Source organism: Coturnix japonica, chromosome 2 (genome assembly GCF_054131305.1).
Source record: "Coturnix japonica strain WE chromosome 2, WE-NBRP24, whole genome shotgun sequence".
Lineage (NCBI taxonomy): Eukaryota > Metazoa > Chordata > Aves > Galliformes > Phasianidae > Coturnix > Coturnix japonica.
Window position 1 is genome coordinate 138,049,269 of NC_140664.1, and position 22,596 is coordinate 138,071,864.

Sequence of the window (22,596 nt, forward strand, 5' to 3'; positions counted from 1 at the left end):
TTGAATATTCTTGGATACATAGCCCTGATACATCCAAATAATTTTGAGCATTGGATCTTTTGTTCCTAAGGCCCTAGTGATCAAAAAGTGCCATCAGAATCTGGATTGGGAAACCAAAACTTGGTCCTTCCTATCCAAATCTCTTATTTTCCCACTTTCATTAGCTTTAACTTGCAAGCTTATTAGCTTGATTGTTATTGAGACATTGCATCCAAGAGTGTTTTGCTCTCAGTGTGCACAGTGGTTACTACTGGCCTAATATTTAGCCTATAAATCATCACAGTTGCAAAGAAAAAAAGTAGCTGAAAGATGCCAACATCCAGATGCAAGGAGAGACAGCCTGACAAGTTTCGATCGCCTGGCTGTCCTGACTACAAAAACCTGTTTTGTTGGTGCAGAAATTGTAGGGGAGCAAAGGGATGAAGAACTCATGAGTCATTGGACCAGCAGCAAGCTCAACAGAAAGCAGACAATGGCTCCACTGTGACCATAATGTCTACCTTTATCATGCAAATGATTAGAAAATGCTACTGCAAAGTAAACACAACCTGCAAAGGATATTTTATTTGGTATGGCAAGGCCTGTTACAAATAAGCAATGCTTTTATATCACTGGAGAAGGTCACCAACCTTTTTCCAGATCCTCCTCAGTTTCAACAAGTTAATCGGAGGCCAGTCATTGACATTCACCCTCTTTAGGAGCCAAAAGATGAGTTGGCTGAAATACTGAAGAGTATTTATGTGGGAATTCCCTATTGACTGTATTGGATTATAGGGAATTGTTTAAAACCTTTTACAGATTCACTCAGATAAACATTTCTTTTTTCAAATTGCCTATTGTTAGCCTTGGTTTCCAAGGATCAGTTCAACAGTGTATAACTGCATTATTCAACTTATGGCAATATAAATACTTGCAAGGAATGAATGCGTGAGGAAAAATTACTTCTGAAACACAGGGAATAAAGCATATTTACAGTGCATAAGCCTGAAAGTGTTTCCTCTAGCTCAACTTGTAAATGCCAGTGGTCCCTTACAGCTAAAAATGTAATAACAATGTGACTCTCATCATGGTTCCCAATCCCTAGTTCCCATATGGTTCATAGATTTATTGCCTCTTGCTTTCTGCAGCATCTGAAATTCACTGCGTTGTGCAGGAAAATTCTCATCTGGAAGTTTGCCTTTTGTGTACCTTTCCTCTTTTTCTAAGGTGTAAATCAATGCAAAGCAGCACTATCCATCATAAAGAGGTGGATTTGAGGAGATGATTGAGAAGTGCTGCCCTGGACTACCAATTGCATACATTTGTTGAAACAACTTGAATTTCCAATTATGTTACAGATGCAAATGTTACACATTTCCAAAGCTACAGATCACAACAGGGTTTAATCCATACAAAAATATTCTCTAATGTTAATTTTCATTCTGGCTTTATGAGAGCCTATTTAGCCTTTGGCAGAACATAATTGAGAAAAGGTAATTCATTTTGACGCAATCACATCAGGGTTGCGTAGATGGAAGCATTTTAATGATAGCTATCATAATAATTATGAAATGACCTTTTATTACCTATTGAAACAAAATTTATGAGTGTTTTCCCAAGAAATAAGTACCAGGTGGCATAGAAGGGTAGAGGAATATATCAAAGCCTCACTTGCATTTCTGTGTCTTAGTATTTATATGCCCCAAGTTTAATATTCTGGTCCAGCTTCAAGTTGCCTTCCGCTTGCTAAACCTTCTTATTGGGTGCGACACCCTTCAGTAAGTCAATCCAGGAATGGTGTAATTGCCTCTAACTACCAACAATTACCTGCCAACAAACTGCTAAGTCTGGTAGCTCATAGCAAAGCATCTGCTTCATTTTCATCCCCCAGGTCTAACCAGGAGCACGGCTAAGCTCATATTGCCAGTGTACACACATATATGAAGGTCCCTCTCCCACTGATTTATCTCACTCTCAGCCCATGGATTCAGGTCTCTCCTGGAACATCACTGGAAGCAGCCAGGGCTTGCTTCTGTGTCCAACTATTAGAGTTCCTCCAATTGCTGTTATTCCCCTGCCTTTGTGCACACCAGCACTGTAACACAACGAAAACACCACTGATTTTGCAGCAAATCCTTCAGCTATCAGCAGGTGATTCTATCACACTGAAAAGTCTCCTTAGCCACAGCCAAAGCACAGCATGACTGACTGAGACTCTGCACCTACAGGCAGCTCAAAAGCATGGCCTAAATCTGTCTGCCTCGGATCAAGGAGAGATGTAAGCTTTTATATTTCCTATTCTTAATAATTTCTGCTAGCCATTAAGATATAAGCACACACATTAGTCTAAGTGCACTTTAAGATAAAGCAGATAGAAATTACTTTTCAGGCAGTCTCAATTTTGAAAGATGTGTTTTAGATATGCTTTATGGATTGTGTGCAGCTTCCTTGTCTCCTTTGCACTCAGGTAGCTGAGTGGTTCAGGTAGAAGGAGGTTCACTTGGATGCAGAGTGGGAGGCATGAGTTAGACAAGGAGTCTGATGGCTGTAAGTACATAGGCTGCTCCAAAAGTAATGCCTCCTATTTATTTTCATGGAAACTGGAACAGATACAAGGAGCCTGTGTGTTACACTTACACAAATCTGCACCAGCAGAGATGACCCACTGTTGTTTTCACCACTACTGAAGCACAGCACCCACTCTGTACCATGTTCACATCCACTGTTTGATCTCCATAAACGTCCACAAGCACTGATGAATGTCCGTGGGTACAATTATATATTTCTGTATGGAGGAATTCAGTTCGGCATCTTTGCTTCATACGTACTTCCATGGCAGACACCATTCTGTCAGACTACCCCTCTGCTGCCATCTAACACATGGCAACAAAGCATAAAGGAATACTGGTGGGAAGCTTCAGTCTTTACTGCCATACTACCAACACCTGCCTCTGATGTTGTGGGCCAACATAATAAAACAGGAGGTGTGACTTTTGGAGCAGCACTTGCACTTCCACTGTGAGAAGCTGAGTTTCTTTTGGCTTGCTGCCTTGGTTTCTCTTGCTTCTCTCCAGCTACACCTTTAATTTTCTGGTGATTGTTAGGAAAGTAACATTCTCCAATGGCATTTATGAAATACCATGGTCTGAGAACAGCTGTTGGTATTTTCCTCACAGCCCATGCAGGTAGGATAAGAAGAAAATTAAAGTGTATTGTGTATTGGTGAAAAGCATTATAGCTTTAAGAAAAAAAAATGCAACAAGGGATTGTGAAGTGGAATTAATGTAGCAAAAATTCAGCTATCACTTTAAAGCCAGCAATTCATATATGGGAAAATGACTTGGAAGCTTCCATCCTTCAAGGAAGAAAATAATACATTCAGTGTAGTATTAACTGTGGAGAAGAGATAAGAGTTTGTGCCTTTCCTGGCCCTTCTTAATGGAGCTGAAGGTTGTGTCTGCTTGTTTTAATAATCCACATTTATCTCATATTTACTATTGGGATATTTAAGCGTACCATTCCTTTAGGACCACAGCATCTAGCTAAGATAAAGAAATATTGGGGTCTTAGCAAGGAAAAACTACCACCCTCTGTACGTGTAGATCAAGAAACAACTAACCTTTAAGAAAATATTTACAAAGCCACTGAATTTAACTGGATAAACCTTTAATATATAGATAATTATTTATTTAAAATTCCATTTCAGAAGCTGAGGGACATTGCAGGTGAAATGTACCTTCAGTGCAATGCTCCACTGCTTGTGCCTATCTGGGAAGCCCAGATGATGACAACCATTGTCTCGCAATAGCTGTGCAGCAGTGTGTTCTGAAGCAGCCAAACTTCAGAGCACTGAACTGCCCTTCTGGGAACAATTAAACAGACAGTTTGCTGGGAGCGTCCATTGATTCCTAAGACTTGGATGGAGCTTGTCTGACAATAGAGTGGAAGGATATCAATCACAGAATCATAGAATCATAGGATGGCTTGGATTGGAAGGGACCTCAAGGATCACCAAGCTCCAGCCCCCTTGCCGCATGCAGGGTCACCAACCTCCATATCTAATACTAGACCAGGCTGCCCAGGGCCGCATCCAACCTGGCCTTGAACTCCTCCATGGATGGGACAGTGCTGAAGAATAAAGACCAAACACCATTTCTTGTGTTGCTTTTCTTGAACACAACAACTTATTATCCTCCCCACACATTTTCAGTTAATCAGGTATCTCTGCTATCTAAAAGTGGGTGCCAAAATTGGGAGCCATGTACATTAAAAGAGATGAAACACTCTGAACTACTCAGGTTAGTGGCGTTAATTTTTAATAAATCACTGTTCATTGGGGAAAGTACAAGAAGACTAAATAAGAGCAATTGTATCAAGTAAATATGCAGAAATGTTGAAGAGTCCTGCAGTGCCACAGGCACATAATAAATAGCTTGCAGTCATTTTTATCTTGAAGAAATATAGAATTAATTCATGATGATACATTTCTCTGAGTAGAATAATTGGCACAAAAATAGGTTACATTGATTACTGCATGTTAAAATGATTAATTAAAAGTTTTATAGGTTTTCAGTCTCATTTTGTGTGACAACACTATAAATCAGGCATGACTCCATTAACACTGATAGATTGGCACTGGTTTAAATTGAATTGAATGAATGAAGGAGGACGTAAGTGTAAACAACTAGAGGAAAAATCCAGTTTTAGAAATAAGATTAAATGTGTAATAAGTGGTGTCTCAGGAAAAGAATTATATTCTGGTAATTCTTATATCAAGATAGAGGTCGGCATCTTTTTGCATGTAACTAGCAATCAGACAAGAGGTGATGACTTTAAGTTGCACCAGGGAGGTTCAAGTTGAATATCAGGATGAATTTATTCTCTGCAAGAGTGTTGAGGCAGTGGCACAGACTGCCCAGGGAGGTAGTGTAGTCAGTTGACCCTGGAGTTGTTCAAAAAAATGTGCATCTTGCACTGAGTGACATGATCTAGAGTGGTTGTAGGTACAGGTTGATGGTTGGCCTAGATGATCTTATCAGTCTTTCCAACCTTTATGATTCTATGATTCAATCTAGAGCTGAAAAAGACAGATGCAATTGGATCACCAGTCATTCATATATTAAAAAAAAAAAAAAATAAAAAAAAAAATAAAAGGAAGAAAGAAAGGAAGAAAGAAACAAAGAAAGAAAGAACGAAAGAAACAAAGAAAGAAAGAACGAAAGAAAGAACGAAAGAAAGAAAGAAAGAAAGAAAGAAAGAAAGAAAGAAAGAAAGAAAGAAAGAAAGAAAGAAAGAAAGAAAGAAAGAAAGAAAGAAAGAAAGAAAGAAAGAAAGAAAAAGAAAGAAATTAGGTCACCCTCATGCAAAATTAAGCACTTGTCTAGGATGAAGTCATCAGACCTGAATTCTTCTGAATTAGTCACCTCAGCCTGTGCTCCGCATGTCATCAGATTGAACTTGCTGGACAATCTATGGCATTTCTATAAAATACACTGAAGTAATGGGATAAAAAGTTAAAATTTTAATTCAAACACTTTTAATTAGATTGGGCTGTTGAGCCCATCAATAAGGAAAGTTATACTCCAGTACTAATAATTGATGCTGCACAGTGAAGTACCGACAAGCTGTATTAAAATAGCATTGCACTGGGGAGAGTATGGAAATGGCAAGGACTAAATTAGCTTTTTATAGATCACAGAATCTGGTAGTATCAGTCTATTGGATTTGTGAACATTTTTACTTTTTGACAAATCTAGTTCATAGGCAAAGGGAAGAGGAGTAAATACTCCAGGGGGAAAAAAGAAAAAAAAAAGAAAAAATAATGATTAAATGTAATGTGTAAGAGAAGGTAGAGTGTCTGCCACTTTAAGGTATCTGGTCCCAGAATTTTTTAAATGCAACAAAGAAATAATAAGAAGGAGAAACAGATAGGGGAACCAAACCTGGTCAGGAAATTGATGGAATGTGGAAATGTTGATTCAAGCAAGGTTATATGAGTGAGGATTTCTGGATCTGGATGGTACGGAAAGAAGGGGGAAAATTAAATACAGATCTGGGAAGGTAAAAACTGAGACACTGATGAGAAAGAAACATCCCATCTCATGGATTGGTTGAACTACAGGCATCAATTCCAGGAGGTGATGTGGGTGAGAACCTAAATGTATATTTTAAATTTGGGTCTAGTCCATATTGAGGCATTCCAAATAGGAGCATCACGTATGGGACAACTGGAGAAGGACCTTATCTTTAGCTGCAGTGGAACCTGCCAGTACAACTGTTGAAGGAAAGTGAAAAGCCAACTTGGTAGTTAGTTTCACTGTTTACTAGGTTAGAGGGAGTACTGTAATGGGAAGCCTGTCATTAGCCTAAGAATTAATATAATCCCTCCAAGTCCTTGCAATAATGACACGTCTATGAAGTGGGCTCAAGCCAGTAGTGAAAGGGACAGTATTGTGTAAGAGCTCTGCAAGCTTTAAATTGGTTACGCAGCTTCATTCTCACATCTCCTGAGTGAAGGTGTTTCATTGTTCGGAAAATGATGCTGTCTTTCTCGTGACAGCATTGATTAGCAATCAGTCTTTAAAGCTAAGCAATTTCCAAGTTTGTTCTTATCATGGGGTGGCTTGTAGATATCAGGAAGTAGCTTATTCCTACAGGATTTATTTTCCTCTCCAAACTGATTATACAGCAGACTGGGAATGACTCATTCGATACACTAAAAGCATGTGGCAAAAGGAGCCAAGAGTTCTGAAATCTTCACTAATGTGTTTTGAGCCACTTTCACTCAAATGGGCAAGTGCATTGAATATTCACGCAGCAAACCTTCAATTCCAAAGAAAAATGACCACCAGTTGGGATTTCCAGATATAGGATACACTACTGCTGGAGACTTAGGGACTTCTAGTCTCTCAGCCATTTGGATGTGTTGGGGTTGGCAAAGTTGAATCTCCTTGGGCTATCTGATGACATCTTATTTCTTTTATCTAGGTGTTAAAGGAATGGTTGGGATTTGAAATAAGCTGCCTGTGAATCTCAGAATCATTAAGGTTGGAAAAGTCCAGCAAGATCTTCTAATCCAATCGTCAACCCATCCCCACCATGTCCACTAACCTTGTCCCCAAGTGCCACATCTACTTTTTTCTTGAACAGCTCCAGGGATGGTGACTCACACACTCCCTGGGGAGCCGGTTCCAATGCATTACCACTCTTTCTGAGAATAATTTTTTCCTAATTTTCAACCTGAAGGTGAGCATAACAAGATAAATGTGTAGGTCTGTCCTTCGTTGATCCTGTATATATATATATATATGCAGCACATAAAAATAACTCACTATGGAAGAAGGCCTTCTGTTAAGCAAACATCCCACATATGCCTGAAGCCTGATTGCCTCAGTGATGCTAAAAAAACACTAGTTTAACTGTAACTGATGTAGGAAGGAAGCTGCCAACACTAGACCAGATTCATTCATCATGTCAATTTGCAAATAGAAATAAAAATGAAATGGTGATATGCTGATTTATATTTACTAAAGGTCTGCCTTTATGTTTCCCACAGAGTAAATATCAGCAAAATAAATTTCAACACAATTTTATCTATAGATTTCCAATGGTCTTTGAAATATGTCAAATGTAGAATACAGTATGATGCTACAACAGATCAAAAGAAAGCCAAAAAACAAAGTAGAACCTAATAAGGTCAGATAAGTGTATTTTTCCTTCACAAACAATCATTATTTTTTGTATCATGAAGTAATAAAATTCAGGCTTTCCAACAGTTCATAATCTAAATCCTTTCTAAGACTGCAGTAAAACTTTGAATGGATCAACAATAGTTGGTTTTGTTGGTGCAGTCATTTTGCCTATTGTACCTAAACACATAGCAGTAATAATGTGTATATATGTGCTCAGAATATCTGTACTGAGCATTATATAAAAGTGAACACTCCATCAACCCCCACCTCATCCCCTTTGTAGACATTTTTCACGGACACTGGACTTGTATAGGACCATCTTTTGTAAAGATAATTGGCTTGCCAGGTTGATTTTTTCCCTTTGAAAGCTCAGCCCCAAGAATTGCACATATCCTAATAATCATAACACTGAACCAAGTGAAACAAACAAATACTGGATTCCCTGGATTCAGATGTCAGTGACCCAACACGCCAATGAAAACTGCAATAATATTATCTCCCATGATCATGAGCGTGTTCTATTTAGTAGTGATGAAAAAAAATCAGAAGGTAAAAGCATTTGACTAAATACAAATGCTTGTGAAGATATTAATTTTCCATAGAATCAAAGAGTAGTTTGGATTGGAAGGGATTTTCCAGATCATCTAGCTCCAATCCCCCTGCTACAGACAGGGACATTACCCACCAGACCATGTTGCTCAAAGCCCCCAGCCTCTCTTCATGGGAGATCTGATCAGCGCTGTAAGTTATACTCACAACATGATTCACTTTACTCTGGTGTGACACATCTAAGGAGATGTGGTGAATCACTCTGGAAGTGCTCGTTCCTCTCTGCTGACTGTGAGAGCTTTGCAGAAGGACCAGCTGAGTTATAAAGTGCAGACGTCAAACTGTAAATGAGATGAATTTTATCCACAGTATATGTAAAGATAAATAACCACACATTTATTTTGCAAGTATTGATATTTTCCATTCATTGGATATGTCGATGAATTGCTTTCACTCTGGTGTTTTGGTTCACAATGTTGTGTATGTTTTTAACAGAATGGCATCAGACACTCAGAAGGAAAAATATTTAAATCATGCTCTAAACCTGTTGCACTGTATCAAAGACTTCTCCTACCATAGGTATGCATGCTGATTCCTTATTAATCATAGAATCATCGAGGTTGGAAAAGACCTTCAAGGTCATTCAGTCCAGCCTTCCAAATACAGACTAAGGAATTTTTTTATTGAAGCAGATAATCTCCCCTCTTTAAGGAAATCTTAACACAGTGCATGGCTGCCTTCTGTTTGGAACTAGAATATGAAGGACAGTCATTCAATATGCTTCTCAAATGGTCTTGAGAAAGAAACCTTTAGCATGCATCTAACCAACTATAAATTCTAGCTAAGGAGACACAGCATCTCTGGTGGGCTACATCTGACTCTCATCTGAGCTTTAAAGACTTTCACATGTGATTTATCTCATCCTAGCATAGAATTCAAAAATAGGTCAAGCACAGCACAGCCCACAAGCACTCATGTCTTTTCATCAACCAAAAAGTCAACATGGCTGGGCTCCATAGCATTACCCATGAATCTCTGATGGCAGGAGAAGTTAATCCTGCTCCTTAAATACTTCAATACTGAAATTATTTATCCTTCCATATTGAGCTACTGTATTTTAGACTTTGCAGCTCCAACTGCACCCTATCTAAAATGGGGCAGGAATTACTCTCTTCAAAAATGTTGGTCCAGTACAGCTCACAGCTATTCAGCTAAATCCTTTCCCTCTTCAGCACACATGGCCTCATCCAAACTGCTATGGGGGAAAAAGAAAAAGAAAAAAAAAAAAAAGATAGCCTGGCTACTTAATCTGAACAAATTTGGAAATTACTTGGAATATGTGGCCAAAGCCATCCCAGTAGCCAAAATGATTCAACGATGTGATGATATACAATTGTGTAATGAATCCAGCCTGCTCTCAGGCCATGTTTGGTTATTTTGCTAGACAGAAACTATGATGTTTGATTTAAACAAAACAAACTAAAAGAAAAAAGCCATAAAGGAAATCCTGTTGCAACAAGACCTGTCAGTTGATCTCAAAATGTCATCAGTTGCAAGAATTCAGATTGGAAGTCCTAAAACAAAACAAGAACATTTTAAAAGTTTCGAGGTAGACAAAGAACATTGCAATGTCACAAATCTTTCTTTAATGCAACTACTTGAACAGTTACAGATGGTGCTTAAGAGGCATATTTATTAAACTAACGGATTGCTTAATGAAAAAAAGCTTAATCGTTCCAACCTGCAATTAAACATCCTTCTCCAGACAGGATAACTTTCTATAGGAAGTACTGCCCGAATGTAACCATTTCATCCATCACTGAAAATGACAGCTCCTAGTTACACATCAAAAATAGAAAATAAAGACAGGATGAACACAGACTCAGTGCGTTCTTTAACAACACCATCAACAGAACCCAAAGGAAAAGTGTTTTTCAGAGACTGTCAGCTGCCACAGCTGTGTAGTCTCAATTTTCTCAAAATTATAAGGTTGGATTTAAGTACTTTTTGTAGCAGACTGAAAAAAAAAAATGACATGTAATAAACAAAACTTCTTATCAGGAATAAAGGATCCAATCAAACTTCTCACATGACCCCACAACGATGGTGATTTGTAGGAAGTATTAACGCTCATACTGCACTGTGCAAAGTACTACAAATATACAACATTTCCTACAGCAGCCTAAAGACACCAATTGAACCAGGGCTGTAGGTGGAACATGTACTGAGCATGGTCAGGTCAACAACGAACAGTTTTAAATAGTTAATAACTACTGTTTCACTGAGAATGAGATGCAGCTGATAGCTCTTGATCCCAGCGTACTGAGCAGCCAGAGCTGCACATGGGTGTGACATGGCACAGAAAGCACGTCTGCATCTCAAAATAGAAGATGTAATGCAGGCTCTCTTCCAATACATTTTTTTATTTTTTTTTTAACACAGATTAGGAGAACATTTCAAATGAGTTGCCATTATGTTCTTCTGTTTTTCTTTTTAATTAAAAACTGTGCTTATTCAGGAGAAAGCACCCAACCCTTACATGTCAGGTACTACGATCATTTTGGGTAACTTTTAATGGAGAAGAAACTGAAGTTTCAGTAAAAATGGTGAGATTATAACAAACCTCAACATGATCTGTTTTGTTACTGTGGATGTCAGTGCCCCCCCCCCCGAATCTTTAGGGCAGGACTTAGAATAGAAAGATATTAGCTAAACTAGTTGTCTAGACTCAAAGCACGTCAAAAAAGGGCAGAGAAGCTGGTGAGGGTCCTGGAGCACAGCTCTTAAGAGGAGCAGCTGAGGGAGCTGAAGACATATTTGAAGGGTATGAGCCAAGTGGTTGGGACCAGTCTGTTTGGTGGTGCTCACCAACAGGGCAAGGGGCAGCAGGGCAAGGGGCAGCAGGCATAAACTGCATAGGAAGTTCCATATGAACATGAGAAAGAATTTCTTTACTGAAAGGTTCACAAAGCCCTGGCACAAGATGCCCAGAGTGGTGCTAGAGTCTCCTTCTCTGGAGTTGCTGAAACCCACTTGGATGCTTTCCCATGCAACCTGCTGTAGTAAACTGCTTTAACTGGGAGTTGGACTGGATGATCTCCAGAAGTCACTTCCAACCCCCACAATTCTGTGATAATATGAATATTTGTCAGATACCAGAGAAGAGAAGAAAGAAATCTTGTAGTAGCGCTAGTAGATCTATTAGCTGTACCTAAGAACTTAAGTCAATTGGCTACAATGAAAATGTGAAGTCCTGTACTGAAACTATAATGAAAGTCAGTTATACATTTACACAAAAGTCTCTTGGAATTTACCAACTTCCACTGCCTCCAAGGAGAGAAAGCACAAGCTTCAGGATTGCACTCCAAGGTAGTTTGAGGCTGAAATTCTGACTTGTAGTAAGCCACCTTGAAAGTTTTAATGCAGGAAATTTCAGAGAGTAGCAGAGCCACAAAGCAGTTCAGTCTTGTCCTTATTACTGCAGAAAAACACGGAAGGGATACGTGCACTGCAACACAATGCAAGACATGAGCTATATCCCATTAGAAATAAAAAAGAACAACAAACAAAGAAAAAAACCTATAGCATTGGGCTGCCTGTCTGGAAAAAAAAGCTGCTTCTGTACAAGAAAAACACAACTATTTTTGACATAAGTCAATCCAAAGCTACCACAAAGGGGAAGTTTTTCCATGTGGAAGAAGAATTATGTTGAAGAGTGCTGAATAATTCAGGAGACATTCTGGTTACTGAAAGGATCCTTCATCCCTTCCTTTAGCCAGAGATCAAGGCAACGAGGTTCCTGTAGGGCAGGAAGAAAGACTGTTAACGTACTGGGATAGATATTCAGTTGTCCATGTCCAGTTTTGTGGAGAGCATGGTTAGTAAAACCCAGGACAAGAAGTGTGCACCAAGACAACCAGCAAACATCCTCCATGCTGTGGATGGAGAGACAGTACAAGACTCTTGTATTTAAATACAATTCTGCTACTTGCTGTTAAATTCACATGTTTTCCAAGCCAGCTGTTTCAAACAACCTCAAAGAAGTTCTGTCCTACTTGCCAAAAACACTCTCTCTTAAAAATCAAAGTTGAAAGTAGGGTGAGCATAAATCCTTCCCCTTCATAAAAAGGGAATGATTTGGAAAGACTGTTTTCCTACCTCATTTTCACTTCTAAATACCTGTTAATTCTGGCTTGATGGGATATCCTTAACTCTATTATAGACAGCTTTGTGCAGTGGAATTGTAGAATAGGGGAGCTGTATGATGTATTAGGCAAATGTGCGCTTTTTGGGCTATGACGTGATAGGTCCATCACCATGCCATCAAGATATACAATGTATACGTTTCCAGTGGGCGTACACAAAGGGCATAGGGTATATAAGTGTGTGTTAGCTTCAATAAATCGCCATTTTACTGCTCACCATATTGGTGTCACCTCAGTAATTGGTCAAGCTACAAGCTTCCAGAGAACACGGACAAGATAAAGGTAACAGCTGTAGAATTATGGAATGGTTTGGGTTGGAAAAGAAAGAGAGAGAGAATAGTTAATACCAGGACAGCATTGCACCTGTAAGGTTTCCGTAACTGCTCAAAAAAAATAGACATTTTTATTCTGTTCCCACCTGGGAAAAGAATGGAAAGAACTCTATTGGTATCATGTAAAGCCAAGAGTTCTCCTACAAAGTCAGGGAGAAAGGCTTTCAAATGTGAGAGATCACCTCCTGTGATGGTTGGATGTTCAGTGTTACCAGAGAAGTGCACGAGTTGGATAAGGTCTTTCACCACTGCTTTTTAGAAGTGAAGCCTTTGGAGTTAAATCAAGGCAGTATATTTAACAGCTGAAGTATTCAGACTCCTCTGCTACTGTTAAAACACCTTCTTCAGTGATAAGTTTATACACCAGACTGAAGACCCATTGAAGTCTATGGTTTTAGGAAGGCACATTTAAAAGTAGGAGCTCGGGTGCTACTCAGGGACAATTCTGGAGCTGTCCCTTGGGTCTTAACTTTGCAAAAGGGTTAAAGCTTATCAGTAGTCTTCACGGATCACATCCCTAAAATGAATGAAAGGTATTGCCTGAACTACTATGAGCAATTAACACTTCGCTTGATATCTGTCAGGGTTAAACCCGCTGTGGAATTGGCCTTTTTTACCTTTCACACAATTGCACAGCAATGCTTTTATGGAGATGCCAGTAATTGAGCTGTCTCTGTCTCCTCTTTCTCTGGAGTGTCTCTAGAGCAGCATTCCTCTGCCTATCAGATATCAACCGCTCACCTCTGAAACACTTCACTGACTGGCCAACTTGATCATCTCAGAGCAATTGCTCTTATTTGAAGTTTGCTGTCCCTCCAAGCCAGAGAAAGACACCTTGCCTGTTCTCTCCAGCTATCTCAGATGGCCTGATAAAAAGTTAATACATCTCAGCCAAACCTCTCCTTGCATAAGATGGATGTGAAATATTCTTCCCATGAATAAGACCAGTACTGCAATTCTGTATTTATTCAAGTCAGGCAGCACAAGAATTTGAAAGGCCCTTTGATCTTTACAGTTATGTCTAGAAGCACAGTCAATCCTGTTGTCTTTAATTTGCATCATCAGTGGCCGAAATGGCTCCCTTGCAGGGATGTTCAGATTTTTCCTATGCTCCTCACGACAGAGGCAAAAAACCTGTATATATGCAGAAGGCTACTGGTGTTTTCCATGAAGAACTAATTAGTGATGGCTGACTAGATATAAATCAATAGCAGGAAAGAATGTAATAGTCTTGCAGATGCTTATGGCTGCTTAGGAACAAACAAATCGAAAGCCATGTTAATTGATCAATTCCATGTATTCTTTAGCACGAATATGGGTTTGCTTCATCTTACTTTACCTTTCAGGTTCAGTTTGCTGACAGCTTTGCTATGCTTGACAGTGTTGGCACCAGAAAGAAGAAATTCAATGAATATTTCTAAACAGAATGAAATTAATGAGACTTGGAAACCTGTAGTGAATTCCATATGAATGTCAAGCAGCCTTCAGAGTTGAAACCCTATCAGTGTGGGGAAAAGCTGGACCCTTGTGTCCACGTTCTAAGTTGGTGCATAAAATCCTTTCACACCTGTAATCATACTGAAAATGTCCTCTTCCAGTCTTCCATGGCATTACACAGTTTGACATTCAATACAAGAATAGAGTAGTATAGAATAGAGTGGAGTAGGGCCGAGTGGAGCAGAGTAGAGTAGGGTAGGATAGGGTGGGGTAGGGTAGGACAGGGTAGAACAGAACAGAACATAATATAATAGAACAGAAAAACTTTCTTGTTATTAACATCTTCCACTAGAAAAAAAGTATACTGGAGTCATGAAAAGCTTCTTTTTTCCTTTTATATTACCTAGTCTAACAAAATTTACTAGTACACAAAAATAAATGGTCTGCTAATAGACATAGTCTTGCTTCTCTCTGTATAACATTACAGCTCAAAGAGCATTGCCATTATGACCTCTAAGTTTTCAGTCTTTTCTATTCATTAGTGATGTGTTTTTGAAGCTGGTCACTGGTTACCATGTTTTCAGCAGCATTTATATACTGAACTGTGCAGGTAGACACGTAGTGATGAGAGTTAGATATCTCTCATACTTCTATTCACACTTAGCATTTAGCTCCATTGACTCCCATAATGCTTAGGCACCTAAATCCTATGTAAATCGTTGTGGTTTTCCACTAATTGGCTGCTAAGCACTACTGTGCCGCTCTCTCACTCCTCCTCCTAAATAGAACAAAGGGAGAAAAATGGAAGAAAAAAGCTCATGGGTTGAGATAAAGACAGGGATATCACTCACCAGCTACTTTCAATGTCCAAAACCTTGCCATGTAAACCCAATAGTTACATCTACTTATAAAAGGTTAATTTCCTGTTGAAATGTGGTGGAATCCAGTATTTTTAAATGTTTAAATGTCTGATCTGAAGGCATTCTGTGTATGAAAAGACAAAGTTTTTCCTCACTCAAGACAAGATAGTCAGTGTTTCTAATATCAATATCTGATCACTGAAAGGTTAAAAACCTGCAGGTTTTATGGTCAACTCAACACGGGAAATAATTGCTTTGACCTCTTCAAGTGGAAACCACTGCAGAAAAGCAAAGGAGTGAGCACTTATGTTTTTTTTTTAAGTACGTTGTACATGTCTTTACTACACTACAACCTCTTTATTTCCTTCCTCCCTCCTTCCACCGCAGCCTGCCACAGATGACAAACTATTCCCTTTATATATATTGGAATGCGCTGGCATCTTGATTGAGTTTGGACAAGGGTGAATGCAGTCTGCTGGGACGTTATCGTGAAAGGATTAATGCTCAGCACTGTCAATTCTATTGCAGTATTAATTTTCTGTCAACTTTTGCATTCCAGTGTGATGGAACTGCCCATCCTGTTACAAGTACATGCAAAAATTATTTTCAACCTCCGATCCACACATCTGTGAAAATCTTAAGCTAGTTCTAAAGGTGACACAAGAAGCTAAGTATTTGCAAGCAAGCTCAAAGTCACTAATTAAAGTCAATAGGAAAGGATGTCAGATCAGAAGAGAGCAAAAAAGAGACTTGTGATTCCTCTCCTAAGCAGGTACCCATCTCAGGAAACAAAAGCAAGGAATAGAATTCAGGTAAATAAAAATGAATAAAAATAACAAAAAATAAGAACAAACAAAAGGAAACTTGTGGTTTCTGAGGCAAAGCCACTAGAACTGCATGATGAAGCAAGGCCCCGGTTTAGAGGCCAAATTATAAGGTAAGAAAAGTTATTTAATGACCAATGGGCAGGGATATAGGGATATGTGCCTATCATTCCTGATAATTGAATGGTAGTTTTATGCCTTTTTCTAATTGGTCTCAGCTTCAGGAAAGCTTGCTACAGGCTTGTTTGATTTTTTTCTACACACACTGGCAGAACATCATTTGCCGAAAACAACACAGTGCTCACTCTTTCTCATCTGTGCCCTATGACACGGGTCAGAACATCTCATCAGAAATAACTCTCATTATCAATATTTAAGTCTTGCAGTTGCTGTCATTTGCACTCCAAAAATAAATAAATAAATAAATAAATAACTGGGATACAGTAACTTAATATAGTGCTGTGAACTGATCACAAACCCAAACCAAGAAAAATGAAATGAAATGCCAAAGTAATGGCACAGACTAGTTCCACTTCCTCCTCCTCCTGGCCAAGGTCCCCTTTTTGTCCCTATGGATCTTCTTGAGTCATATACAGTATTTATACTAATAGATACTCCAGAGTAAAAATATCACCATAATCCAAAAAGAAACAAACTCACTCCTAAAAGCCTGACTGCACTAGAAGTGTGTCTGTAGATATCAATTCATATCTTTATGCTATTCTTCAAGAAGATGAAAATATGACAATCAATTCATGACTATGTCTGCACTGTGCTAAGAAGCTATAAACCATATCCAAATCTGAAAGAAAGGAAAACAGCTCAACCTTTGGCTAGGGCAGATTAGAGGCTTTGGAGATGAGAAAGAACGGTTGCAAGTGGAAAAATCTGGGTCAGAGATGCAAATGCAGCTTGTAAACGAGGGAAAGAAATATTTTGAAGAGCTGGATGTGGGGCAAGTTAATGCTAGAGGAAAAAAAAGAAGAGCAGATATTAAATACATTATTAAGATCCTCAAAACAGCGAAGACTATTTCATTGACTAAATTAAAGAAATCATGATAATAACAATATGTAGCTGATGGGTCCTCCTCTTCTTTCTCCCTTAATGGTGGTTTTTTGTGTTGATAGCCATAATTACGTGCCTCAGCTCAGCATGATCCTCATCTCCATAATATGTTGAATGCCTTAGACCAGTGTGGCCAAAAGCTTAGAGATAATTCACTAAACAGAGCAGATCCCCTAGCTGAGGGAGCTTCACTAAGAGAAGCCTAATAGGCAGATAAATCATTTTCTCTTTCTCCCTGCAGCTGAAATTCCCATTAGTGGCTGTGAGTGGATGGTCAGTAGGTGGTAAGAAGAATAGTAGTTTTAGAGAAATATTAATGGCAGTGCACAGCAGGCACAGCCTGGGATCTACATGCCAAAAGATGGATGTAGGGGGCTGAACTTCAGTGTGTAATGGAATAGTGGACATCTGCTTAAGTCTGCTTGTTTCAAAGCCAATCTACTGTATTAAAGAGCATGTCCACGTTGCAGTGGTGGGGTGTAAATCATGATGTCTCCCATCCATCTCACAATGAGACAGGCACAGATTTTCAGGCCTAATAGTTTTTTAAAATCAGCATTTATATTCTAAAGCACTCTGGAGATTAGTGAAAAAAAATGTTCTGCTTTGAAATACTGCAAAGAATCTCAACGAGTGCTGGTAAGCTTTTATGTCTGTCTTCAGTGACCCCTCCAAAGGATATTGTCTCAGATGTCATGTGCTTATGAAAGTACTCATAAGCTGATCATGGTATTTCCTTCCTTGTGTGCTCCTGCCAGAAACCAAACAGCATGTGCAATGGGCTGACTGAACTAACCCATCCCTGCACTCAGGGATTCAGAATCCCATGGGCTTTCTTACCCTGCCTGCTGTTAACAGATTCTTAACAGGCCATTAACAGGTCTTGTCATGCGGTGGGTTTCATCTGAGATCTATCCACACATACCATATCAGCTCAAGAAAGATTGTTGGAGCCATACAAAGGAGGGCAGTGAAGATGCTGAGAGGGCTGCAGCACTTATCCTATGGGGATGAGCTGAGGGAGTTTAGCACTGTAACAGGCTGCCCAGGGAGGTGGTGGAGTCTCCTTCTCTGGAGATATTCAAGACCCACCAGGACGCCGGGCTGTGCAACGTGGTGTAGGGAACCTGCTTTGGAAGAGGGGTTGGACTCGATGATCTCTAGAGGTCCCTTCCAACACCTACAATTCTGTGATTCTGTGATTCTGTGAGTTGGGCTCATTCAGATGGGAGAAGAGAAGGGTGTGGGAAGACCTCATTGCAGCCTCCGAGTACTTAAATGGATATGATATGCAGGAGGGATAGCAACTTTTTACACTGTGTTATTGTGATAGAATGAAGGGGAGCAGTTTCAAACTTAAATAATAATAATAATGATAAATAAAAAATAATAAAAAAGGAAATTTAGGTTATATGTGAGGAGGAAATTCTTTATTGAGGGGGTGGTGAGGCTCTGGACATCCCATCCCTGGAGGTGGTCAAGGCCATGGATGGGGCCCTGGGCAGCCTGAGATTGTGGGTGGCAACCAGCCCACAGCATGGGGGTGGAACTGATTGGGCTTTACAGACCTTTCCAACACAAACCATTCTGTGACTCTATGATTCCGTGACACTTTCATTCTTATAATGAGTATAAGTGAAGTCCTGAATGAGCGTAGTCCTCTTGTGCCAGTAACATCCCTGATAATTGTTCCCCATTTTTACAGCCTCTTGTTAGTTAGAAGGAATTATTCTAGGGCTTCTAGATTTAATCTGGGTATAAAAATATGGCTAATCCTAGAAAATCACCATAGCCTTCAGAAAAGCCTTTCCCACATGTTCAGGTGAAGAGAGGATGCCCTTAGCATAAATGGATATTTTTGGCAAGTGATGCAGAAAACATGGCTGAGAAAAAGCCAGGTAATCAGGCTCACCAGATGAGATGCTATAAAGGCACAGTAGCAGGAATTACCTGAATGAGAATGAAACAAAAGGACATAGCTATTATCTGCAGATCTAACTCTCTTTAGTTAGAGGGGAACACAGCGGAAAAATCTGTACCAGATTTGGGTGGGTACATATAAATTAACAGAGATTGAAGAGAACAACATTTCTGCATCAGTCCCCTCTAGACACTCGTGCTTGGATTTGACACAGCAATGAGAAGGATCTTGACAGTTATATTTCAAAGCAGAGACATGGCAAAGTGTTTGGCACACTGGGCTAACAAGTTGACTTAAATGTTTTCACACTCAAGGATGCCTGAATTCGTCCATATGCAGAATTTGATCGTGCAGATGAAAAGTCAAAAGGGTGAGGAGAATGGAAAGAGCATGAAATGACAATGCTGTCATCAGGCTAAAAGCTCATTTCACACAGCAGGTTGTTTCCAATACATAAAGAAAGGACAAGATTCCCTCCAACATTCACTATCTACAGCTGATATTGCTAGAATAAATAAATAAATTATAAAAAATTGGACATGCTCTCATCTACCTGAGGGAACTGGGATGGTTCAGTCTGGAGAAGAGGACTCTCAAGGGAGACCATATGGCTCTCTACAATTGCCTGAAGGGAGTCTGTGATGGGGAGGGGGTCAGCCTCTGCTCCCGCATACTAGTGATGGGACAAGAGGGAATGGCCTTAAGTTACACCAGGATCAGGTTGAATATTGGGAAACAAATTATTCTAAGAGTGGTGATGCTTTGGAATGGGCTGCCCAGGGAGCTGGTGGAACCATCCCATGAGGTGTTCAAGAACTGTAGACATGTGGTAGCAAGGGACATTTTTCAGGGGGCAATGTTGGTGATGGATGACTGGACTCGGTGTTAGAGGCCTTATCCGATCTTAATGATTCCATGATTCTACAAATTAATATCTTGCATTGAAACAGCAGTTCTCAACTGCTGACAGTCACTTATTGATCTAAATCAACATCTGCTAATGCCTCAGTCATGTTAGTCTGGAGATATGCAGTTCACAACATAGGCAACACATACCAAAGTAGCATCATGTGTAGAAATATGCTCTGAGAAGATGAAGACTCATGACAATCCCTTCAGTACCAATTGGCACTTAAAGATGGGCAACGTATAGACAATACCTTGAAGGGATCTTCAGTTCAGCAGGAGACACGATGAGCTGTGATGATACATTTATGTAATGTGCTGTAGCTACAGTGACACTGGGATATGTCAGAAGGGCTTTTTCCCTTCTATATCAGCACATACAAAAACCATTATGTCTAAGTATCATTTTCATGACATGAAGGATAAACATGAAGGAAAATAAATAAATGGATCAAAACATTTCTTGCACTTGCAAAAGATCTGCAAAAGTAATAATATCTGGGTAGAAACATTCCAACTTTCCATAGCAAGTTCTAAAAAAAAATACAATAACGAAGGCAAAAAAGAAATGTCAGTCCTCCAGGGCCTTGTTTTAATCAGCCGTGTTATTTCACAGGTTTAGGTCATCAGCCTGGTCTTTTTCTCTCTATCTTATTCTGCTGATCTTCCCCTAATCACCTGTAGGCTAAATGAAAACTTAAATAGTCTCTTAGAGACTTTCTTGCAAACAAAATCAGTGCCTGCCACAGCGTGGGACTCTTCTAATTACAGCCTTAATTCCACTTCTCTGCCAGCAGTGGTCATCCTAGATTAGAGCAAAAGTGACTTTTAATACAAGAAAACACTCCTACAGCAAAGCATGTTCCTACTTCAGCAGCAAGCAGGTGCATTAATGATATTCAGAACAGACAGACAGAAGGCTTAAAAAAGAGAAACAGTCACACAGCATTAAGGCAGTAATGTACCCATTAGAGCTCTAACATGTTCCCTGATGTGCAGCTTCTTTTGATGGACTCTTCTCCCCTCAGTCCCTAACATCTTTGTGTTTTGAGCTCAGTCATACACTATGTAAGCTTATTAAACTGTTCTTGTAATTATCTTGATAGCAGGAACTCACAGTAGGGCTTGCTGGCCAGAGTTGGATTTTGCTGTTTTGTGATCAATCAAAGGATGTAACTGCTCCCGAGGGAAAGAATATCCCTGATGTTCAAGGAAGATCATATAGCCTTCAAACACCATAAAAGTGTGTTTGGGTGAAGCATCCTGAAGATAAACAGTGTTGTCCTACAGCCCAGAAAGCCCTTAGCTTTGCTCCAGGAGAGCAGGAGCTGGAAGCTGTTGCTACACCCCCCCAGAAACACATTTCCTATTCTCCACAATCCATAGGAGTATGAGAAAATGTAGTTCTCCCTTACTCTATGGTTTGTTACACAGCTTTCCTTCTATGACTTACTGTTACCTTGTTCAAAGAATTTTACATAACGAAAAGGTAAATATGACTCTGGTTTATAGAACCAGCACTACTGACCTGAGCCCAAACTTGGGCTGCTAGAAAAACATGAATGACATAACCTTTTCCAAGCAGGAAAGAAAAGAAAGAACACATTAAGAACTACCTACAGACTTACACAGAGAATCATGATTTTTCTCTTTTACCAGAATCTGCTTTTACTTTTGCTGAGGCTGATGAAGACAGCTAATTTAAACTAGGATCGGTTAACCCTGAGCTCTTTTGAGGGCTGGCGTTGTCACTACTGCTGTTCCAGGCTTTAAGAAAGAGAGTGTGCTCAAAGTGTTTGCTTTCTCCAGTTGTGTCTGCCGTTGCACTGAAAATTATCACCTATGTTTCCAGACTTTGCTTCATTAATGCTGGAAGCGATCTTGCTGTTGACTTGCTGGGAACAAGGTCAGCTTTTTAATGCTACCGTCTGACACGAAGCAGAGTATGGACTTGTGAGTCAAAGCTACTCACAGCTATGCCCTTTTCAAAGAAAGACCCATTGGATCTCATTAAGGCAGATATCCGTTGCATAAGAAATCAGTGAAAAGTATTTTGTGACTACTACAGTTGGAGGATTCCCACATATTATTCCAAAATGTACATTGAAATCCCAGTGCAAAATAAATAAATAAATAAATAAATAAATAAATAGAGCAAATGGAAGAAAGAAGAAAAAAGAAGAAAGCCTTCCCTCTCCCTCAACAGCTGTCATATTTGACTTACTTTATTATAATAGAACAGAAAAGTCAATTAGTTCTCTCCCACAAACATACCCTCTAATTAATGACTGCAATTTCTAGATTGAATAAGCTGCAAACATAGAAATGTTTATCTTTAATGGAAGGAGTATATGTGCATTGTGTATATACTTGTTTATAAAAGCAGTGGTATATATTTAATATAGTTCATCTACTGCATAAGCATTCACATAAAGTATTTGATTATCCAGAGTCGTCTGCAGTTAAGTGGTGTTTTGTCATTTGATAAGAAGTGTACTTCTACCTAATTTGCTTTGGAGGTGGGGAATAAACTTTAAACCTTGCTCTAGCATTGTAGTTGTGGATATCATAAGCATCACGCAGGTTGCTATTAGGACAGGAGCTGGAAGCTTTGACTGCACTGTGGTCCTTCTGTTGAAACAGCGCCATCTTCCAACCAGTCCCCCTAACTACAAGGCAAGAAAGTTAGAAATGGAATAATGTTTCGGCTAAGGTTTGGGTTGGATATTAGGAACAATTTCTTCTTTTAAAGAGTATAAATGCAATGGCACATACTTCCCTGGGAGGCGGTAGGGTCACTGTTCCTGGAAGTTCAACAAAAGTG